At 41.3% G+C, this 23,238-nt stretch overlaps 1 long non-coding RNA gene across 1 annotated transcript in view; it reads left to right on the forward strand.

Moving 5' to 3' along the window:
- LOC110743562 overlaps positions 1–23,238 on the forward strand; it is a 98,873-nt gene that overhangs the window by 62,534 nt on the left and 13,101 nt on the right. The window lies entirely within an intron of this gene.

Raw genomic sequence — 23,238 nt, forward strand, 5'->3', positions numbered from 1 at the left:
CTTATCTTGTACTGTGAATGAGCTTCCACCACATGGCAGAGGGCAAAGCGGGGATGGCCACAGTCAGCTCCAAGCTCATGTCAACTAAGCCTAGCAACCTTGGGAGAAAAACGATTTCCCCAATCCATTTCAGAAGATTTAGAAATGTGAGAAGGACTGATTACTATGGCTTGGGTCACTTGCCTATCCTGTGAACCAATCACCTTAGCCAGGGGGATAAGGATAGGCCATGCACTAATTCTCTCAGAGGGATCAGCAGGGACATGGAGTTGGCAGTCCCATCAGACTCACATGGGAAGCATAACAAGGGGGCAGCAATCCCATGAATGGAAGTGTGTTGTGGAGCAAGGCTGTTATCCAAAGAACCAGAGGAGAGAAATGCTGATAAACCAAAGTAGCAGATGTCCCCAAACTAGGAAAGCTAGAAAAGAGGGCAATGAAATTTGAAGTGAAAAGTAAGAAGCAGAACTTGGAGAAACTCCCAAGTAGAAGGCAATACCTTCAAAAGATTTTAGGGTACTGGAGGCTTTAAGTGTGTATGGGGGAGGAAGCTGTTAATGGCATTGGATAGGCCTTAACACTGCTGGAAAAGTGACTTCAAGAGCCAGTCACATTTCTTCCTACATGAAGGTCAGTGGACTCTTCCTGGCTAGAAGAACAAGGATACTGACCTGTGGGGGGCATCATGGTTTGCTTTTTTCTAACTTAAGAATAAAGATGTCAGGGTTTCTTTCCCACTGCAGTGGGAAGTTTCTTTCCCATGGCTGGAGATCACTGAACTGGTAGGAAGATTGCCAGGTTGGCCAAAGGAAATTGGCCGCTTTTGTTTAAGTCCTGGAGATACTCATTGCCTCTAGAAAGGTCGTCCTCATCGTGATGTGGTGAGCTCTGATGGAACACCGTGGATGGGGAGTGGCACTGAATCTTTAGAAACTCGGAAGTGGGCAGGGAAACCACAGGGAAGTTTGGATCGACTGAAAGGACAGTCTGCTGAGTTCCTAGGAAAGGGAAGTAAGTGGAAATGTCATTTTCTCCTGACGTAGCTCCAAGATAAAATTTTGATGTGGTGATACCAATCAAGCTCATTAACTTGTTTGGCACAGGTTACGGAGGTTGAATGATGGAGAATGCTTGGAGTATTGTGTTAAGAAGAATTCTGAAGCGATATTGAGCTCAGCCAGGAACAGTGCTATAAATGACAAAGCAAAACCTGCCAGTGTCATAGAAATGGAACATGGTAGTATGTATCTATCATATGTGCCATCCCCAGGGAATCTATTTCCTGAGGATTTCTCCCAGGAAACTATTAGAAAAGAAGAAAAAAATTCTATATGCCACAAAGGTGTTCTCCTCGGTGTTATTTACCATAGCAGCAATTTGTTCTACGGAAGGAGAATGGTCACTTGTCAGAATTAAATTGTTGATCATGAAGGCCATTTGAAAACATGAGAAAATATGGGACATAAAAAGCTGAGTAAAAAGAAAACATTTATATACATAATATTTGCAATGAGATAAAAGATGACATATCACACACACACACACACACGTAGTTTTGTGCATCTAGGGCTCATTTATTTCATGTTCACTTGTGTTTGAAACCCAGCTCCTATCACACAGTAGGTACACAATAAATACTATTTAACTATTGTGTTGCTAGCTTTACATATTTTCTTTTGCAATAAAAATAGCTTTTCCCAAAAGGAATAAAAACTAAAACAAAAAACTCAAACCTCCAAAAGTTAATGTGTTGGTTTTTCTTCTCAGAAATAACAATTTGTTCTGCTTCTCATCAGTCCCGGTTAGGCTCTCTGTAGGACTTAACCAAGCAACTCCTAAGATCCAAGTTCACTTAAATTCCTACAAGCAGTGGTACCACCAATAAAGACTTCTCTACTCTTCCTTTGCCTCCACATGCCCAGGCTTGGGCTTCTGATATTGTGAAAGCATCCACGTTTATTTTCCTACCAGAGATTGTGATTTGCCCCAAAGGAAGCTTTTTCTTCCATTTTGTGTAGCATGAGCTGTAACTAACTATGAGAGTGGTCTCAATGGCATCTCCAAGGCCAGAGGAAAGCTGCTGATGGAATTCAAAATTCAGATCTGAAGCCTATGACTATGGTTACTGGGAGTGATTGACAGATTGAGGCCAGGTATCAAACAGACCTTAGATATTGACAGAACCTCTGCTCATTGGAATGACCTCTCACTATGAGGGCAAGTGATCAATTACTGTGTACCTTCACTAACTTCAGAAACTCTCCTAATATTCCCTAATTCCATCGAACAGTATTTTTTTTTCCTCCAAACCACACAAAGCACCCGTAGCCCTTCACTAGGAAATTAAAGTTTATTTTCAATTTCCTCAGGCAAGGCAAAAGCAAGGGTAAATTAACAGTCTGTAGCTTGTCTGGGACTAGAAAAGCATTGAAAATGTAGTGAGGAGTCACAATGTAGGAAAATTGTCCAAAGACAATGCAATATTTAGCTGATGGTAATCTCAGACGATACACTGGCAGGACAGTAGCAGTTGGATGAACGGGCAATATCTCTGGAAGCAAAGGAAAAGAGGAGAGGGGTGGCAGTTATTGCAAAGAAAAAAGACATGGTTTATCTGTCTATACCAATCTAATATACTAGATGACACAGTATCTGTCCGTTTCACTGGGTCCAAAATAGTCAACTCACTGTCACATATAATTTACTCATTGTAAAGTAATAGTTTTCTGTCTTTATTTCTCACCTGAATACCTTCTGTTCCCAGCCCTTTCTTTTTAATAACATCATTTTTTTCTTACCATGACAATAATTCTTGCATGTATCTATTCTACACATTTTCATTGAATTTCTACCATGAGCAGGCACTATGTGAGGCACAAAGGAAAGAATGGGCAATAAAAAATGGTCAGGGATTGGCCGGGCGCGGTGGCTCATGCCTGTAATTCCAGCACTTTGGGAGGCTAAGGAGGGCGGATCACAAGGTCAAGAGTTCGACACCAGCCTGGCCAAGATGGTGAAACCCTATCTCTACTAAAAATACAAAAATTAGCCGGGTGCGGTAGCAGGCGCCTGTAATCCCAGCTGCTCAGGAGGCTGAGGCAGGAGAATCACTTGAACCTGGGAGGCAAAGGTTGCAGTGAGCCGATATTGTGCCACTGCACTCTAGCCTGGGTGACAGAGCAAGACTCCATCTCAAAAACAAACAAACAAACAATGGTCAGGGACACAGGTAAATTAAAGAGATAACTACAGTTCAGTGCTGTGATACGAGGATGTAGTAGGGGCTCTCAAAGCACAGAGGAGGGGGCCTAAGCCAGGCTGAGGAAGGCTTTTTGGAGGAGGCAATAGATAAGCTAGTTTTGAAGATAAAATGGCTTAGATGGTAGAGGAAACATCCTATAGCACCTTTGATCCCTCTTAGATAAAAGAGCTGTTAACATATATGTGTGTTTTCCTTCAGTATTTTAAACAAACACACACATACACACACACACACACACACACACACACACAGAGAGATTGGATTTATAGATATCATAATGATCTAGATGTACATAGATTTATAGAACTGTGATCTATATAGGATTCAATGTTGTTTTTCCATATCTTTAAACATGTGTTGAAAACATGGATTTTGATATGTTAATATTATTATATTCAATAGATGTTTCATAATATATTTGATCATTCTCTGTGTCTGTCAGAGTTTTTGTTTGTAAGCCACAGAAAACAACACTGGCTATATTAAGCAAAAGATGAATTTACTGGAATCATATTAGGTAGCTATAGGATCTATGGGAGGCAAGGAAAAATAGGCTAACAAAAGGGACAGAAATCAAAATAGGCTCAGCAGTGGTACCCCTAGCCAGGGCTGACCACAGAAACAATCTGTCCCTGGAATTTTTGTTTTCTATACTTAGGTTTCAATGTTCTGAATAGGGGCCTCTTGCTGACCAAGTCTAGGTGACGTGTCTCACTTTACCTACAAGGGGACAGAGAGTAGGAAGCATTGCTCCATTTGATTCTGTAGTGAGAAGTAAGGCCGTGACTCCCATTAAGTGTCCCCACTGGGGTCCATCTCTCAAACAGCAAAGGCATTAGGATGTGGTTAGCAGGAAACCACCAAGAGCATCTTACTACCTCCCCATTGTTAGATGTTTGGGCTGTTTCCTTTTTTCCCCTTTTCTATTGTATACAAAACTATGAAACATTTTTTTTTCTCCAAAATTATTGAGTACCTCTCTGATTATCTCTAAGATAAATTCTCTAGAAATTGAATTTCTGGATGAAAGAGTATAAATATTTTCTCGTCTCTTAATAGATACTGCCAAATTGCTTCTCTGAAAACTTGCATCAGTTCAAGCTCACTCTTGGAGTGGGTATGAGGTGTGCCTGGTTTCTTACCCAGCTTTGGCATGATTATTTTTAGGAATCATCACACCCACGCCTTTCTAGGCTGTACTCATTTGTTCAGCCTGTACCTCACTTAAATTATGGTTCTCTGAAGTTGAAACACCTAGTGGCAAAGTGAACAATTGAGCAAAGAAGTTCTTTATTTTCTTACGTTTATTTGTGATAATTACTTTTATTGATTTTCTTCCTCATTAATTTGATTAATACAGGGGCTGCTTCTTTTAATATGCTGTACAGAAGCTGTTTCTGTTTCTCTTCTGGAAAGATAGCATTTACAAAGCGGCAAGTGTATCTGAAATAATGAAAGATTGAGTTCTAGAAATGAGGTTCTAGGAGGTGCTCACCCTGGCTCGGCAGGTGGCTCTCATGGATGCTGTCCAGGGTATCTCTCCTGGGAACGGGGGAGAGCTCATCTCCAGAAGCAGGTCCATTCAGAAGTCGTAGCAGTGATTCAAATCCTATGGCCCCTAAGTTGGGAGGAATACGAAACCCAGAGAGGTGATGAAATATTTCGTGACTTTTCTATTAACTTAGAGGAACATCCTTCTAGCAAGAAATTGGAACGCATGAAAAATATTAGGGCCTGGGCTTCCATCAAGAGAGTCCTGATGATGCCCAAGAAGGACAACTGATGAAGAATCAAACACAGGGGATTTTAGGGCAGTGAAACATCATATGGCAATTGAAGTATCATATTACATGTGATACTATAATGGTAGATACATGATGTCACACATTTGTCAAAACTCATAGACCCATATTGCACACAGAGTGAATTCTAATGTAAACCATGAACTGAATAATAATGTATCAATATTGATTCATTAATTATAACAAATGTACCACACTCATGCAAGATGTTAATAACAGGGAAAGCGGTGTTGGGGTAGGGGACTGTATATGGGAACTCTCTGTACTATCTGCTCAATTTTTCAGGAAATGGAAAACTGTTCTAAAAAATGAAGTCTATTAACTAAAAAACATTTCAAAAATACACCCAGAGAAGTACAGTGTATTCAGGAAGTAGCATTTGACTAGAAGTCTGGGTCCCAGAATGCTGGTCCTGCTTGGCCATTCACTAGCTGTGTGGCTTTGGAGAAGTCACTTCACCTCTCTGGATTTGACCACAGAGTTGGACCACATGATCTTTAAACCAATTCTCCCTTCTGATAGCATAAGATCTCAGGATTACTTACTTTAGATTTGTCACCCTTGTGCAGATTTTGAATGTCAGTAGTAATCAAAACATGCCTTTCACTTTGCTGTCTGGCAAGAAATAATGGAATGAATAAAACGCAAGTCTTTCCCCCTTACCCTGGAGCTCAGAAGCCTCTCTAGAGCTAGCAAGACCCATATAAAAGTCAGGCATAAGGCAAATAAGGCAAGCTGATTTTTTTTTTCCAGATAAAGTTGATTTTGTTTTCTCTTTGCATAATTTGATTTTAATGTTCTGCCCTTGTTAAGTTCTCTCCCACTTGTAGACATTTACACAATGGGTTATAATCATATTATTGTATTGTTGATCATTAACCATGGGTTAACCTTTTAAATGGACTTATGTAGCTTATTAAGTATGCCATTCACGAAGACTAGAGATAAGGCCTGGTTTTGGATCATGGGTATGAACAAACATCTCTGGGTATCTGTGCTTGGCAGGTAGCCAACTTGATGCTGAGCTCTGATTGGTTGGATGCTCTTGGGGCCATGCGAACTCAGGTCCAGGCAATGGTGCACGTTCATGGGTTGGTGGGCTGAGGCAACCTCACTGGTCTTGAAGGAATGTCGATCTCATTGGAAAGTGTATATAGCAAAGAATAATTTTCAATTTTCCCTAAGTAAATATCTGGCAAAGCCTAGAATTGGATCATGTCCAATTCTGCAGATAAAATGCCCCCAAACACATTTGCCCTGAAGCAAGGCTGAAAATATATGCACATTTATATTTGTCTAATTTAAGCAAATCTCATTAATGTGAATAATGCAGAATAATGTACAGTGATGTAGTGGTTTATATTCTCATGCTCGTCTAGAAGGGAGTTCATTATGGTCCAACAGGAGGTTAGCACTTACTGAGGCTCTTTCTATATGAGGTCTTTACACATGTAAGCTCTTACTTAGTCCAGGAATAGCAAATACACAGCAGCACTTGTACCTCAACTCTCCCTCCTAAGCTCAAAGCAGACATTACTAATGTAAAATGACATTCTTGCCTGCAGAGATGGCAGTAGCCCTCAAAGGGGGCTTGTAAGAAGAACCTCCCTGCCCAATGAAGTCAACAAGCTTATCTTCACGGGAAGCCACCTTTCCTGCAGAAGAAAGATCTTGCTTCTTGGAGATGACTGTCTTTAAGCTCATAGACTAATGTACCAGGTTGTTAAATTGACTTTTATTGCATTCTTAGAGGCTTCACTGAGTCCCCAGAACAGAGGTCAGTGATTGTTAAGCACCCATCCTTTCTGGAAAACATAGATGCTAGACATATCCTTGGGAAGTTTCTGAGAGAGAGAGCAAAAATGGTCCCTCATGTCCATCATTCACATCCATGCTGTGTAAGAGAAAGAAAACCAGACATTTAAAGATAGAATTAAATGAAGGGATGTCTTGGGAGTGAGTAGTTCTCTCCAACCACCACTACTACTTCCAGTCAAATAAAAGAGCTGCAAGAGTAAATGGTGGAGGTATTTGGGATGCGTTCCTCTGCCTAGAAGATGCTGAAAGCTGGAGGCTGGCTGGAAATGACGGTGATAGTGGGGCTAGGAGACAGGGTGGCAGGAGGAGCAACAGTACTTATATCATTTGTGGGGCAAGATAAATGGGTTTTACCGTGGGCCGAGTAGACACAGAGGAGGGCAGTCAGGCTCAGCCTCTCTGAAAGGGCTCCACCCCAGAGGGCTGCCTGTCTGTTTTTTTTTTATCCAAATGTCAGTTCAAATGTTACATCCTCAGAGATGCCTCCCCTGACCACCAGGGCAATAGAGTCTTCCCTGTGGTCACACTTTATTACACCACCTGGTTTATTTCCTTGATACTACTTACAATATAAACTTATGTTCTCCTTTGTTAGTTTATTTATTGTCTGGTACCTGTCCAAAGTTTCACAGGAAGAATTAGAGGTGGAGAAGTGAGGATTTGGGGAAGGAATCTCAAAGAGGATATTCTTTACAAAGTAGAATCGTCTTACTAAATTTAAGTTCTGTGAGAGCAGGACTTTATTCATCTTATTCACCACTATTCCAGGTACTTGGAATAGAACCTGGCACATAGTAGCTACTCAACAAAAATGTGTAAACTAAGTACATCTCTGCCAAGCAAGAGCCCTAAGAGATAAATAGACTGGTTCTGAGAATGGCATTTTTTCCAGTCCATGGTCTGCTTGTAAATGTCTGTGTTAAAGGGTGTAGAGGGAGAAGCAGGTAGGAACCATAAACTGGAATACATTTTTTGTCCTCTCTGGTTTTCTATTATGCCTGTGCTTCACTGTCTGGATAACCAGGAAGTAACACTTCAGGGAAGTTTTTTCCTTCTCCTTTCCTCCTAGTCTCTTCTTATAATCTGCAAAGTCTGCTGGCCCCTGGAAACTCACATGGGCACTTAGTTGGTTTTGATTGATTGGATTGGCAGTGATGAGCTCTCCCCAGCTTTGATATGCCTCCAGGCTTCAGGGAAAGTTGAGCCCCTGGCCAGATGTTTGGAGACAATTTGGAAAGGTGGAAATATACAAAGGATATGCATTTGCTAGTGTTATTTGTGGCTTTTGTGCACATCCTCCTGAGTCATGTTAAATTAAAATCGTTTACTTTAAGCAAGTGTGTGTCTTCAGTAATTGGGACCCCCAAAAAACAAATTTATTGAAAAAACATGGGTAAACCAGGGTGTTTTAAAAGCCATTCATTTCTCATGCTTTTGGTTAGAATCACAAATTAAACATCCATAAACCTAGTCATACAGTGAAGTGAGAAATTACAGCCTTTTCTTTCTGTAAGAATTTTTTGAAAGATTGAAATAAAAATCAAAATACATTTGAACAGCACTTTCCAGTTTACCAGCACTTCTACCTATATTATATCATGTGGTTGAAAAAAGACAAATCATTTAGTAAACTTTAAACTGATAAAGTCATAAAGCTGAAGAAACTTCTGGCTGTTCAGTGAGTAAATGAATGTTTGAGTGCAATGTGGAGACAGAATCATCATGATGATTAGATTAGAATTAGAATTGTACACCAGGTTGACCTTGAATCATGGATCACATAACAGAAAGTTAGATAAGGCTGCTTTGAGAACTAAAATGACCAAAAAGTGCAATCATATCCATGTTAAGGTTTGTGGAGCCCAGAGTAAGACTAATAGAGAGACCTATTTACATATGTATGAATATTTAAAATGTGTAAATAAAGCCAGAAAACTGTTAAATTAAAATATAGTCGATCCTTCTACCTTGACAAGTAGGACTTCATGACTCTCTGGAAGGCCAGATTTGAATTGTGAATTCTTGGATGCCTCAGGTGGATGTTTCTGATGGAACATGGAAGGGTAAGATGAGTCTCACTTGGTGCCACCTCCTTCCCTTTTCACTCCCAGCTCTATCTTATACCACAGGGACCTCAAGTGCAGGCAAGTGGATATCCCAATCCCACATCCAATCTCCATCCACACCTCGTCAGAAAGGTGGGCCCTGAGGAAGAAGTCTGCCTGGTCCTCAGAAGTGAACTCAAGGCCATTAAGTCAGGCAATTCCAGGGTGCTGGGTACTTAGTATGAAGAAGATGGGTGCAGGCTCTGGGTGGACATGTTTCCTTGGGCCCTGAGAGTCCTCACTCCATAAGGAAAGGTATAGTCAGAGGAGGAACAAACAGGCCTCTCTAAAGTGCAGGAACCTGGGCAGGGTCCCTTGTGCCTGGATCTAAAGGTAGTACCAAATTTAATGATAGTTAGTGCTATGGTCTGAATGTTTGTGTGCCTCCCAAGTTCATGCATTAAAATTCGAACCCCCAAGGTGATATTAGGAGGTGAGGCTTTGGGAGGTGATTAGGTGATGGGATTAGTGCCTCCTATAAAAGAAGTCTGAGAGGGACCTTCACCCCTTACTCCAGATTAGGTTACAATAAGAAGACAGCTGTCTATGAACAAGGGAAATGGGCCCTTATCATATGCCAAATCTGCCAGTGCCTCGATTGTGGACTTCCCAGCCTCTAGAATTATGAGAAATAAATTTATGTTTTTCATAAGCCACCTACTTTCGGGAGTTTTTGTTGTAGCAGCTCAAACAGACTAAGATAGTTGAAGTTAAACTGAGCGTTGTTTGCTTCTCAACTTTTTTTTTAGGTACTCTTTCCTTTACGTGAAACATTTGTAAATACTATAGTACCTAAAGCTACACTAACCAAAGACCTATTTTAAGTGATGCTCCATTTAGCTTTAAAACACATATTGAAAGGGGGCCACTTGGGATGAAGAATTCAGTAGTTAGGACAAACGAACCAAAATTTGAAATAGAAAACAGATAAAACATTCCATTTCTAGTCTAGACAGGTGAACTAAAAGAGCTATAATACCATAATAGTGTCTTTCAAAGTATAACTTCTTGTTTCCAAAACACTTTCACTTGTATATGTATCATTGAGTTCTTGTGAAATTAAGATATATGTACTCTAGACAAATATAAAAAGGAACACTTGACACTGTGAGGAGTAAATTTATAGACTCCATTAACCAAGGAATGGTGGAAATGAGAGGTGGAACAATGTAGAAAGAGAAATCAAAGGCACTAAACAGGTTTCAGCCTGGGCCAGCTCTGATCTTTGGATAGTGGCCCCTGAAGTGCTTGACTGAGAAAATCTTTCGTCGTGCCTGGCCTCAGTGGTTGGTAATAAATTAGCCATGACTGTTACAATCAAAGAAGGGGGCCATGACGGTATGTGGGCTGTGAATGTGCCACTTCTGGGCTGGACGAATGCACGTGGCTGACAGTAAGGGCAAGCAGGATGCTTGGGGTTATCCTTAATCTTTTGAGGTTGTTGACAAGGAGAACAATCAATGCAAATTCTCAACAAGAATTCTCATGTTTTTGAATATTTCTGTCTTTCTCTAGCAAAAACAATTTGGGTTTCTTGGAAAAAGAAGTTGCTTTCAACTTACTTTCTGATATGGAAAAAAGATGAGATAGACACCTGTTAAGGTGTTAATTGATGATGACCAGATAAATAGAAGACCTGGATTCTTTTCTCATCTCTGTCACTAACTAGCTGTGTGACTTTGAGCAAATCCCTTAACCCCTCCAGACCTCTATTTCCTTGTCTCCAAAATAGGGATGTTATCTGAGTGATCTCTTAGAGCTTTGTGAGGCTTAAAGGAGTTAGTAACAAGGCAATCACTTGAAATATAAAACATTACACCGTTGTGAACCATTATGATTCCACTGAAAAATTAGCACATTAGTCTAGGGTAGCATTTCCCAAAGTGTGTTTTTGGAACATCAGTTCTATGGGATGTCAACTGGTATTATGCTAAAGCTATCAAACAAACAAACAAACAAAAAAGTGTTTTCTGGCCAAATAAATTTAGAAAACTCAACGCTAAACAAGCTTACATAGGTATTTTACCACATAAATTATTAGTCTTAATAATTTAATGTGCATTGTGAATCATTAAAATGAGGAAATTATATGCAGTAGTTCAGACACTTCTGTGGACATAAAACTCTTATTTTGTCAACATATTAGCCTTTCAGAACACAGTCCTTTGGAAATTATTAAACAATCTACTCTTCAAGTTCTTTTCTGACTTGAATGCCCTCTGATTCATTCATTTATTCGACAAATTATTATAGAGTCCCTGTGATATGCCAGGCACTGTTCAGTGTAAAAAAAAAATACATCAGTGTACAATACAGAAACAAATGCTTGCTTTCATGGAGCTTACATTCTAGCAGGATTTGATGTCACTCACTCAAAGTGTACTCATGCTTAGAGAAGTCACTGCTATCCCTTAACTCAAAGATATAAAGTTGTAAAGTAGAATCATTAAAAACAGAGAAAGGCCAGTGGGGAAGGATAGTTTGTGGGGAAAGTAGGGAAGACTGCGTATCACTCTGCCTCCCTATCCCTCAGCCTCTGAGTCGAGGTTAAACTATGAACTCAGATCTGAAGAAGCAGACGACTTCTGCATCAGGGGCACAAAATCCCATTTGTTTATTTGTTTATTCATTAATGCCACTATTCAGTATATAGTTATAGGCATGATATATGTCATACACAACAATGCGTAAGACCCAATTTGTACCCCCAGAGCTGACTTCCAGGTGGGCAGGCAGATCAGGACGAGAGATTGTGCCTGTGTGTTATATGTGCTATGGGGGAAAGGACAAGGTGATGTGGGGGCACATTGCAGGGGCACTGAACCCTAGACATCAGAGAAGACATCTTAAAGTGACATTTAATTTAAATTATCCAGAGGGCAATAGGAGTTTGTTTAGCAAACTGGCTTAGGGTGAGTTGGGGGAAGCAGTGAATAGGAAAAGCACTCTAGTCAGTGGACACAATATGTACCTAACAAAACTCCCATGACAAGTTTTACACAGTGGAACTGGCGCTAAAGACATATGTATATATTAGAGTTCTGTGTATGACTTTCTTTAAAAAAGGTTCTGTTGTTGCAATAAAACTTGAAAACCATTAGTGGTTTCCCAAAGGAAATTTTTGAGGCTACTGCCATGTTTATAATTCTTCAATTCTACTGCTTACATAAGTCTTTCTGTCAAAAGTATTTGCATTTTCATGGGGAATTTTGGAAGACTGCGATTTCTTTCAAATCTGAGGTGCACATTGCTGCTGGCAGATGGTATTCGTTGAAATGATTTTGGTTATAAATGACAGAAACCTCAATTCAAGATGACTTTAGCAAAATAGGAAATTAATTATCTTACATGACAAAACAATTCAGAGAACGTTTGATCCAGAGACTCCAAATCCAGTCTCTCTCTCTTTCAGTTGTCTGGGCTTCATTCTCAGTCTCAGCATGGCGGCAAGAGGGCTGCCAGTGTCTCCATGTCTGCATCTTTCATGTCCAATTCTAGTGGAAAAGAGGGTTGTCTTCCTGAAGCTACCACATAAATCCTTGTATTCACTCTGATTGTACCATCTTATCTCATATGCTGATTCCCAAACCAATCACTGTAGCCAAGAGGGTGAAACTACGCAGATTGGATAGGCCTGGATCACATAATCCAATCCTGGAGCAGGAAGTATAGTGCCATCCAAACCACATGACTGAGAATGATTTCCTAAAAAAATTCCTAGGGCTATAAGCAGAATAGGCAGGGAGGCAGAAGGGGAAGGAGACAGAGATAGAGATAGGGAGAAAGAAAGAGAGTCAAGAAAGAAGGGGAAAAAGAGAAGTATCACAGAAAAAAGGAAGAAAAAATCTCCTATTTCCTTTTAACAAATGTAAAAAATGCATAACACTATGAAGAATTTTTGGTTGTTAGAAATGGAAGGGAAGTAGGAAGAAAAGAGGAAGCATTGTGAATTGACACTAATTAGATGTGAGTATTCCTGAGTCTGCCGTTTATCAGTCTCTAGGTAGGAAAGGAATTTAAAGATCATCAATTCATTGGATGCTTGAACCTCCTTCAGCTACACAGCCAGCATACAATCAACTTATGTCCTTAAATACCTCCCAGTGATAGGAAACTCATGCCTCTGTTAGCTAATCACTTCATTGCTGAGTATCTCCCATTGTTCGTTTATTAGTTCTCGTAATGATCTGAAGTCTTCCTCCTTGTAACTCTGCTGGCTTCAGTTCTCTCTTATCCATGAAGGGAAAGCCTAATTCAGTGGGAGTAAACATTCAGTGGGGATAAACTGGTAGACTATGACCAAATCTGAATCTAGACAAGGTCGTTACCCAGCACAATAAATTAAATGTGGTTGACTGTGGGTGCTTTGGGTGGGCAGGCGCAGCTCTTTTCCTGTAGCCCTACAACTTCCTGCTGTTCACTCCCTGGGAACTTCGTATATTTATGTTACCTGCCTGGACTGGGAAGGGATGTGATTTCACAATTCCTGGTCTAATTCTCCTTTCACATAGTAGTTGATCAGGCACTTGAAGGCTGTTATGTGATGGATAAAAAAAGGGGAGAAAGCAAAAACAGAAAGAAAAAGAATGAAACTGGAAGTAATACAGTCTAGTGAGTTCTTCCTTAAAGCATCACCTTGAGGGTAATGTTTACTTTCTCCAGTGATACTGCTTTGGCTCAAAAGGATTTTCAAACTCCTCTTGGAATATTTTTCAGAGCCTGAAGCACGTTCTTTGAATATCCTCAATGGTGGTGAATCCTCATTCTTTGGGGGTGGTTTTGATTTTTGAAAGAAGCCAGAAGTCATTGAGAGCTGAGTGTTGATCAACATGGTGGCTGCTGCATCTGCCTCATCTTTCTTGTGTCCAAAGCAAAGTGCAATGATGCGCTCATGAGTCTGAGATCCTTGTAGGTTCCTTTTAATTAATTCATTCATTTATTGTTTTATTTTAATTTCATTAACTTAATAACCAACACTTTCACATGTTTCACATTTTCAAAGGCACAAAAGAATATATGGTAAAAAGTCCTTTTCCTTTTCTTGCCCCCCAGCCACCTGGTTTACCTTCTGTGTTTTGTGTGTATCCTTCCAGAAAGAGCCTACTCCTATCCCTTAATTGACTTGAAGAAGGCCCAGAGAGATATCTCTAAGTAACTGAAGAACTGCTTGAATGCCGGCTGAAGAGCATTGCAGTGTGTGTAAGCTCTGATGCGTTTATGCCAAATGCAGGCGTCAATACTTTATCCTTAGGACCCTGAGAAGTCTCTGTAATAGGAGGCAGTTTCCTGAGCTATGCGAGGTCAGGTGGGTTATTTTTCTCTTGAGCTTTGGTTTTCTCATGTGTAAAATGGGGATAATGTCAACAACCTCCTTCACAGGTTATTATAAGGATTAAGTGCAATGATGTATGAAAATGTTCTAAGGAGGTTTATTGTATGTATTGACTTAGCTCAACCACAGTACCCAGTGGTTTAGTCAAACACTAGTCTAGATGTCTCTGTGAAGGTATTTTGTAAATGTGATTAACATCTGCAATCGGTTAACTTTAAGTAAAGCAGATTACCCTCCATATTGTAGGTGAACCCCATCTAATCAGTTGAAAGCTTAGAGCAAAAACTGAAGTTTTCTAGAGAAGAAATTCAGCATTAAGACTGTAGCCTAGATATCCTGCCCAAGTTTCCTACCTGCTGGCCTGTCCTATGGATTTCAGGTTCAAGACTGCAACTTCAACTCTTACTTGAATTACCAACTTCCTGGCCTGCCCTACAGGTCTGGGACTTACCAGCTGCCACAATTTTGTCAGCCAGTTTCTGAAAACAAATCTTTTTCTCTCTCTCTCTATATATATATCTATATACATACATATATACATATATACATATATAGATATATATATAGTCTATTGTATTCTACTGATTCGTTTCTCTGGAGAACTCTGACTGATACAGAGGGAGAAAACTGCATTGCAGTGAGGCGGGTGTTGAAATAAACCTAGGTTTTAGTCCTGGGTCTCTCTCTGACTGGCTAAGCAGCTAAGCAGCCCTGGGAAAGACCCCTGATACTACTGAGCTTCTGGTGTCATCACCTGCCTAATGCCTCTCAACATTGCTGGGAAGATGGACATCATGAAGATGATTCGTCAGGCATCCTATATGTGCAGGTTATAATTATTTGAGTCCGCCCTGCTTTGAAAGCACACATATCCTTAAAGTCATGCTTTGGTGGCTCCCAGACCTATAACCTCTTCAGAGATGTTTTCTTCCCAGGCAATGATTCTTGGCTCTGTCTCTGTGAAGCTCATAGTCAGGTAATGAAATCCAGTGCAGCCTCAAGTAGTTGTCAAGGGGGATAGAGGGCTCCACCCAAGGCCTCAGTGGGCTCTGCACCCACAGGCAAGGGGAAGCAGAGGGAGGAGCGTAGGGGAAAGTGGAGGGAGGAACTTATGGAGGCAGGAGTAGGGGCGGGGGAGGGGAGGGGAGGGGAATGAGAGAGGAAGGAGGACGTGTGTTAAGATGGATCCCCAGGGGTCCAGGGCTGATTTGCTGGGGTAGCTGGGTCTGCTCTGAAGATTGCAGGCTGATTGCAGCAGATTAGCTGGGACCTAAAAGGGGCCTTGTCAGAGCCTATGAATCCAGTGCTGAATTTTCTGCTATTTCTCTTATCTCGGGATAGAGCCAATCAAAACAGAGAGGACTGGGGATGGCGGGGAGAAGCACTATGACTAACCTGCCTCCTTTGCCATCACAGTGCGTCAGAACACCACTCAGTCCCATTTCCACTTGTTTTCTGCTCTGCCAGGGATTCAAGAACTGGCACTTGAGAGGGATGAAACTTTCTGTGGTGTCTAAGAGGCCCCATGTTGCTTTCCACCCCACCCTGGTGTTCTTTGTTTCATCACTCAAATCTTTTCTTTCATACCACTTATCACAAGCTGAAATTATTTGATAAAAAATTATTCACCAAAAACTGCTCTCTCCACCAGAATGTGCCACTTTATCTTATTTGCCTGCCTCTGTAGTGCCAGTTCCCAGCAGAGTGGTGCATGGTAATGCCCCTAAAAATATTTATTAAGGAATGGGATGGATGGATGGATGAATACCATTTACAAAGGGCCTTCTTTGTGCCAGGCAAGAAGCCCAGAGCTGTACAGGCATTTCTCATCTGCTTTTAATGATAGCTCTGTGAAGAAGGTATGATCATCTTTATTTTACTGATAAGAAAACTAAAGTCCAGAAAGTCAAGTAACAAGTCCATGGTCACACAGTCAGACCTGGGATTCTAATCTAGGTTTGACTGACTCCAAAGTATATGTTCTTAATTACAATACCATGGATAAAATATGCATTTTCTGCCGTGTGGGCATCGATTGGCAGTTGCTGCCAGGAGCCCTTAGCTGAGAAGAATATTGAAGCAATGTCCAAATTGGTGGAGAAGAGTGCAGAGATCAATTAGTAATGTCTGCAAGGGGTGAAGTAGAATGTCTAGTGGCACATGTGCCATCTGTTTTTCATTTTAACACATATTATATTGCCTCCCTAAAGATGTGAACTAGAGGCAAAGAAAAAAGAAAGAGAGAGAGAGAGAGAAACTAGGAGGCAGAAATGCTTGACTTCTTTTCTGGCCCTAGTTTTCACCCCTTCTTGTTGAACTTATCTTTTCTTTAACATGAGAACACATCTACCTACATGCTTATTTGGAGGATGGAGTGCAATCAGAAGTAGGAAAAAGCTTTGAAAAGTCTTGGAAGCAAAGGTTGTGATATTGCTTCTTAAGCTGACTTTATGATGCTTGAGGGGCTTCGGGTTACCTGATATTTCTGTGGGACTCCAACACTCCTGGCAAAGATGCTGTTATTATTTCCCAAAAACCTTTCAAACAAATCAGGTGCAGGGAATGAGGAGAGGTGATAGGCTGCAGAGCTGGACATTGGGAATTGGAGCCTGTTGCACTTAAGACTGCATTGTGTTGGCCATGGAATAATCATCATGTATTTACCCTGCCGGACTAAAACCTGGGAGTAGGACAGTAGATTGGTTAAGAGTGGGGCCTGTAGAGTTTAAGTCCCAATATTACTGCTTACTGTATAGTCTTGGACAAGTTACTTAATCTATTTGAGCCTTGATTTCTTACATAAAATAGCCTCTATCCAAGGACCTGATATGAGAATTAAATGAGACAGTTTGAGGCCAGGTGCCGTGGCTCATGCCTGTAATCTCAGCACTTTGGGAGGCCGAAGCAGGTGGGTCCCTTGAGGCCAGGAGTTTGAGAGCAGCCTGGCCAATATGGTGAAACCCTGTCTCTACTAAAAATACAAAAATTAGCTGGAAGTGGTAGCGCACGTGCCTGTAATTCCAGCTACTTGGGAGGCTGAGGCACGAGAATCACTTGAACCCAGGAGGTGGAGGTTGCAGTAAGCTGAGATTGCGCCACTACACTCCAGCTTGGGTGACTGAGTGAGACTCTGTCTCGGAAAAAAAAAAAAAAAATTAAAATTAAATTAAATTAAAATAAATAAATAAAGACATAAGACAGTTTGTAGAAGAAAACAATATGGCCCTGGCATACAACAAGCACAAAATGCATGTTAATTGCTGTCTGTGAGGAATCTGTATGCACACGTGGAAAATGGAAAATCAGAGCAATGATCTGAATCTATCTATGTTGTTCCAAGCCAGATAACTGGTGGTATTTTGGTTTTTGTTTGTTTTCCTACTTTTTTGTTTGCATCTGGATGTTCTGAATACTCAGACTTAGTGTTTTTCTCAAAAAGAAGACGGGCAAGGTTGTTCCAAACTGTTCATCTCCTTGAAGTATCCAGTGTATAGTTCTTGCTGCTGTTAGGCCTCTCTCTAATTGAACAAGGGGAAAAATCACCCTCTCAATGCGTGTTGAAAAACTGGGTTTTGAGAATATAAAGTTGGGCATTGCCACACTTGCCCATCATGAAACACACTGACCCAGAACAGTCATTCTTCTCTTCATCTTCTGTAAGAAATAGCTTAGGCCATGGTTATGTATGGTGATAGCTACCATTTATTATGAGACACTAATTGTGTGCCAGGAACTTCATTCTCCTGACAGCCCTATAAGGTAGCCACTATTGCCACTCCTGGTTTGCAGATAATGAGATTACAGCCAGGTATGTTTAACTGTGTAGTCTTGGACAAGTTACTTAATCTATTTGAGCCTTGATTTCTTACATAAAATAGCCTCTATCCAAAGACCTGATATGAGAATTAAATGAGACAGTTTGAAATGGGATGGATGGATGGATGAATACCATTTACAGGTATTCATCCAGGAAGTAGCAGAGATAGGATTCAAAAGTCTAAGTGTACAGCCAGGAAGTAGCAGAGATAGGATTCAAACCCAGGTCACTCAGGCCTCAGCATCCCCGTGCTAACCACTTAGTCATATTATCTAATGGGAACTCTGGCTTAGTGAAGAATGTGTTTGGCAGAAGGGATGAAATGTCAGATTCATAAATGAGGTGCTGTGAGAGATGGTGGAGGGGTCACAGCCATGGTTCTCATGCCCAGCTGCCCAGCTGCCCAGCTGAATCCCCTGAGGAGCATTCATGAAATAGAGATGCCTGGTCCCCACCCACAAAACTGTTGATGCACTTGATCTGAGATGGAGCCAGAGCTTTCCAGGTGATTCTGATGGGCTTCTAGGCTTGAGAACCACTGGGGCAGAGGAAGAAGGTTTGGGGAGAGATTTAGCGAATTCCTTGTAGTTAGGAACTTTTCCATTCCCTCATAGGAAGTGACTAATTCACATTCCAGGTGGTGTACCTTTATCTCAGTATCTCCATTTGCAGGATGTGGGCAATGGAGCTTGACAACATTGCAGACTGCTGTGTGGATCAACAGCTCGTAATGTGCCATTTAAATGGGAAGCACTGGGATGAAGTGTTCTTGGGGCTTGAAGTGACCCCATTTTATTTTCAGTGTGGGGGTGCCTGGGCCACATCCTAAGCAACTTTGAATCATCTGGACCCACTGGACAGCAAGTGGTTAATCCTGTAAGGCCGGGGTGTGAGGGATCCGGTCACACAGCTGGGGGTAACTGGGGAGCTCTCCCTGTCCCATCCTTTGGTTGAGGAACAGTGTGAGCCAACACATAATTAGAACCATTAACTGGCTTTCAATATGGAGAATGAGATTTGTGGCTCCTGCTCACTAAGGAAATATGAAACGGTAAACACACTTCCAGTTATGGATGGGGCTAAACACACCATTAAACTGAATGCTAATAGCTGCCTCCTGCTCCCTTCGAACATTCCACCGTAGCGACCAGCAGGTGCCCTTTTCTTGCCTTCTCTTTCAGCTTCCCATAATTCTCTTCTGCCGTGGTCCTTTGGATGATAATGGGCACATGCTTGAAATAGTAGTTAGAGAATAAGAATTTAACAACAACAACAACCACAACCACAACAACAACAACAAAAAGCAAATGAGGCTGGAGTAGGTTTTCAGCTCCTCATATTATTGGCTTGTAGGCTGTAGCAATCTCAGGTATTGAGAATAAGCCAAAACAGACTGAGATGAACATCTTTAATTGACATGAGTGTCTTAAATATACTGCATGCTAAAGGCATCAAGCTTGACTTCTGAAGTTCAGTCACTAAGCTGTGGGAGCATCATTACTTACGGTTTAACAATAGGAGGCCAGGAGTTTGACATATTGAGTATAAATCCTTCCCTATTGCCTAATGGCTGTGTGGCCTTGGATGAATAACTTTCTCTCTCTGTGTCTAAGCTTTTCCATCTATAAATCATGGCTAATAATAATAAACTTTTCCTCATAGGGCTATTGCGGGGGTGGAGTGATTAAAGACACATGGGTATAAAGCTTTCAGTACAGTGCCTGGCACAAAGATTCTTGATAATCAACAGCTATTCTGATGATGATGATGATGATATGATTAACAACTTGCTGGGCAACGTTAGGCCTATAACTTCCCTGAGCTTCAAATTTTTCATCTGCAAAAGGCGAGCTAATCACAGCACTTGAGTCATTTGCTTAAGGCTCTAGATAAGAATTAAATGATGAAAAGGACTTGGCACAGGTCTTGGCACATAATAAGAGCTCAAGGAGGACTTGCTGAATGAATGGGAAAAAATAAATGAATGCTATGTCAGCTGGAGAAACTCAGTCATCAGACCCAAAGCATTTAATATGAGACACAGAGGAAGAAAAATACAAACAGCCCTGGACTCTTTGTCAGTTACATTTTTTAGAGCCGAAGACCTTCCGTTGCTTCCTTTCTCCTTGTTGCGTCCGTTCCTCCCGCCCCTTATCAAGACGGGGTGCTGGAAAAGAGAAAGCATAATGCTGACACACATAAATGAAACCCCGGTATCACAAGGGGCGCCTAGCAAGGCGTCAGACAGGAAGGGCCATAAATAACCGAGTGGCCTGTGCACCAGGCTCAGTCTGTGAAGCCGGTCAGTAGGATCTCTTCGGTCCCTGCCCTGGCCCCTCAAGTGGCCAGTGTCCTCACCTTGAGCCCCACACCCTCCTTCCCCATCTAATGCCCCTCCTAGGTCTGTTCCCCAGGGCAGTGACTCATACTCTGAATTGCTTCTCCCTCCTCTGCCAAACTCCAGCTTTCCCTGGGAGAAAACAGTCTGGTAAGCCAGTCACTGAAATAATTGCTTAGTCAGCCATTCTCACGGGGGTAACTGAAATGTGTTTTAAATAGCATTTGTGGTTTTAATTTCTAATTATAAAAGTGATACGTACTTATTTTAGAAAACTTTGGGGAAAAAGTCTGGGGAACATATCCAAGCATGTGGAAAAAAATACGAATCCTGAGGCCCAGGTCACAGCCCAGGCCAATTTGATCAGAATTTCTAGGGGTGGCATCCTAGAGCAGGATTGTTTTACTAAGTTCCCTGGGTGATTCCATTGCAGAAAAGGTTCTTTACTTAGAGATACCTGCCAATAATACTTTGAAGTATTTTCTTTACTTTTTATATTGATATTCAGATTATACTGTGTATGTTATTCAAAACCTGAATTTTTTTGCCTGATGATATATTATGAACATCTTTCCATATCATCAAATATTCTTTGAAAACATGATTTTTAAAATGGGCATGTAATGTTCCATCTTATGGATGCACATAATTAGTTTAGCTAACAATCCATTATTAGACATGTTTCTAAATTTTGCCAATTAAAACAATACTGAGATGTATTTCTACTTCTCTCTCTGATCACTTATTTAGCTGACACAGAGCATGTAATCGTATGCTGGACATCATTCTAAGGCATTCCATACATTTCATTTAATCCTTACAACCAGACTATGATATTATCCCCATTTTAGATATGAGGAAACTGAGGTTCAGAGAGCCTAAATCACATAACTGGTAAATGGTGGAGCTAGTTCATGCTCTGGAATTAAAATTGTTGGGTTGGAAAAAAAAAATGAACATTTTTAAGGCTTTTGAAGCACACTGCCAAATGACCTACCAGGAAGGTTATAACGATTCACTTCTTCACCAGCAGCATGTGGAAGACAGTGCAGGGGTCTCTGAATTTGAAAATAATTCTACAAACCAATGGAATCCCTCCATTTAACCACCCGCCCCCCACCATTGCAGGTCTACTATGTATGGAAAGAGTTTTTTAGAGTAGGGTTTTAAAAAATGGTCTCTAATAGCTGTATAGCATGGCTTTACAGTTTGTAAGTGGTGTTCCAAGCATAAGACAGCATATTGCTTTTGTGGAGGGAGGGAAGAGGGACTGCCCAGAATCCTTCAGCTTGTGCCACCTGATGGCCGGCCCTGTGGGAGAGTTTTAAGACTGTTCCTGAGCACTGGTCCTTCTCTAATGGTCTTTTTCTTCCCACCCCTCTTTTGGGGAAAATGCTTTTGGTAAGACAGAGAAAAGAGACAAACATTTCCAAATACAGTAGTTAATGGAAGAGGTGCTGTGAGAGGAGAGATGGCATTGTTAGAGCAAAATTTGCTGAGCTTTTGGTGTTTTACCGAAGGGCCCAAAGCCCCCTTCCCTGAAAGAATCTGACTCAACTCTCTTCAGCTCCCAATGGGAGTAAATGGAACTGCTTTTCTGGGAGCCCTGGAGGGAGGGCAGAGGAGCCCAAAAGGCCAACAGGACAAGGGAATCCCAAGAAAGGGAGGAAAAGCTAGGCAAGAGGGAAATGATGTCTGGAAGCCCACCAAGGGGCTCGAGGTGGGCTGATGTGTCTCAATGAGAAACATACAAAGCTCTGCGCACTACCCTTTGGTTCCTGTGTATATCTGTCAAGTGTAATAGTTAGCTTGGTCATTATTATTTCTCTTTTGGAAGAGGATTGTGCCTCCCCTGCCATTCCCTCTCCCACCACACATACGTACACTGACATCATCAACCTTTCTGAGGGATTTCCTATTTGTAGCAGGAAAGCAAAAAACTTCCCATGACTATGAGTTTCTTGAGGACAGAGCTCCATGCCTTTTTTAGAAAAAATTATATTCATTCTCAGTGGCTCTGTCAGGTCAAAATTTTAATTTCCATTCACAGGGCAACCTATTGAGGTTTGATTGAGGCTTCAGTGGGAATTACGTTAGTGAACTCTATTTTGGCTGCCAGCTAGAGAATCCCACTTCAAACTTCCTTAAATACAAAAAAAAAAGAGTACTATATACCCGTAAAAAAGAATGAGATCCCGTCATTTCCAACAACATGGATGGAACTGGAGGTCATTATGTTAAGTGAAACAAGCCAGATACAGAAAGACAAAAAGCACATGTTCTCACTTGTCTATGGCAGCTAAAAATAAGAACAACTGGACTCTGATTATGGCCCAAAAAACAGGAAAGTCCAGGATGGGGAGCAGGTTTGGCTAGATTCCGAATTTTGAAGGATGTTGTTTGTTTTTCTCTCTCTCTCCATCTTTCTTTGGACTGGCCTCATTTTTTCCTATTTATGAATAGGCTTCCTTCACACGTCCAAAGATCCTTCCTTCGGATTTTACGTATGGATGCTGAAAGAGAGAGAAAAATCCTTGTTGCCCAGGTCATTGCTAATCTGTGTTGCTCACATGTGGGGGCTGCTTGTGCCTTTCTCTTGGGTGACTCCAGCTTCACAATCTAGTGGAGAGAGAAGACTGCTCTCCCAGTGCCCATACACCAGTCCCAGAAAGATAGACTGGCTGGCTTAGTTTGAGTCACATCAGGTCAACTGACTACTGTTTCCAGTGGAATAGAGTGTCACAAGTGGCCAGACCATTTATAG

This window comes from Papio anubis, chromosome 5 (assembly GCF_008728515.1).
Source record: "Papio anubis isolate 15944 chromosome 5, Panubis1.0, whole genome shotgun sequence".
NCBI lineage: Eukaryota > Metazoa > Chordata > Mammalia > Primates > Cercopithecidae > Papio > Papio anubis.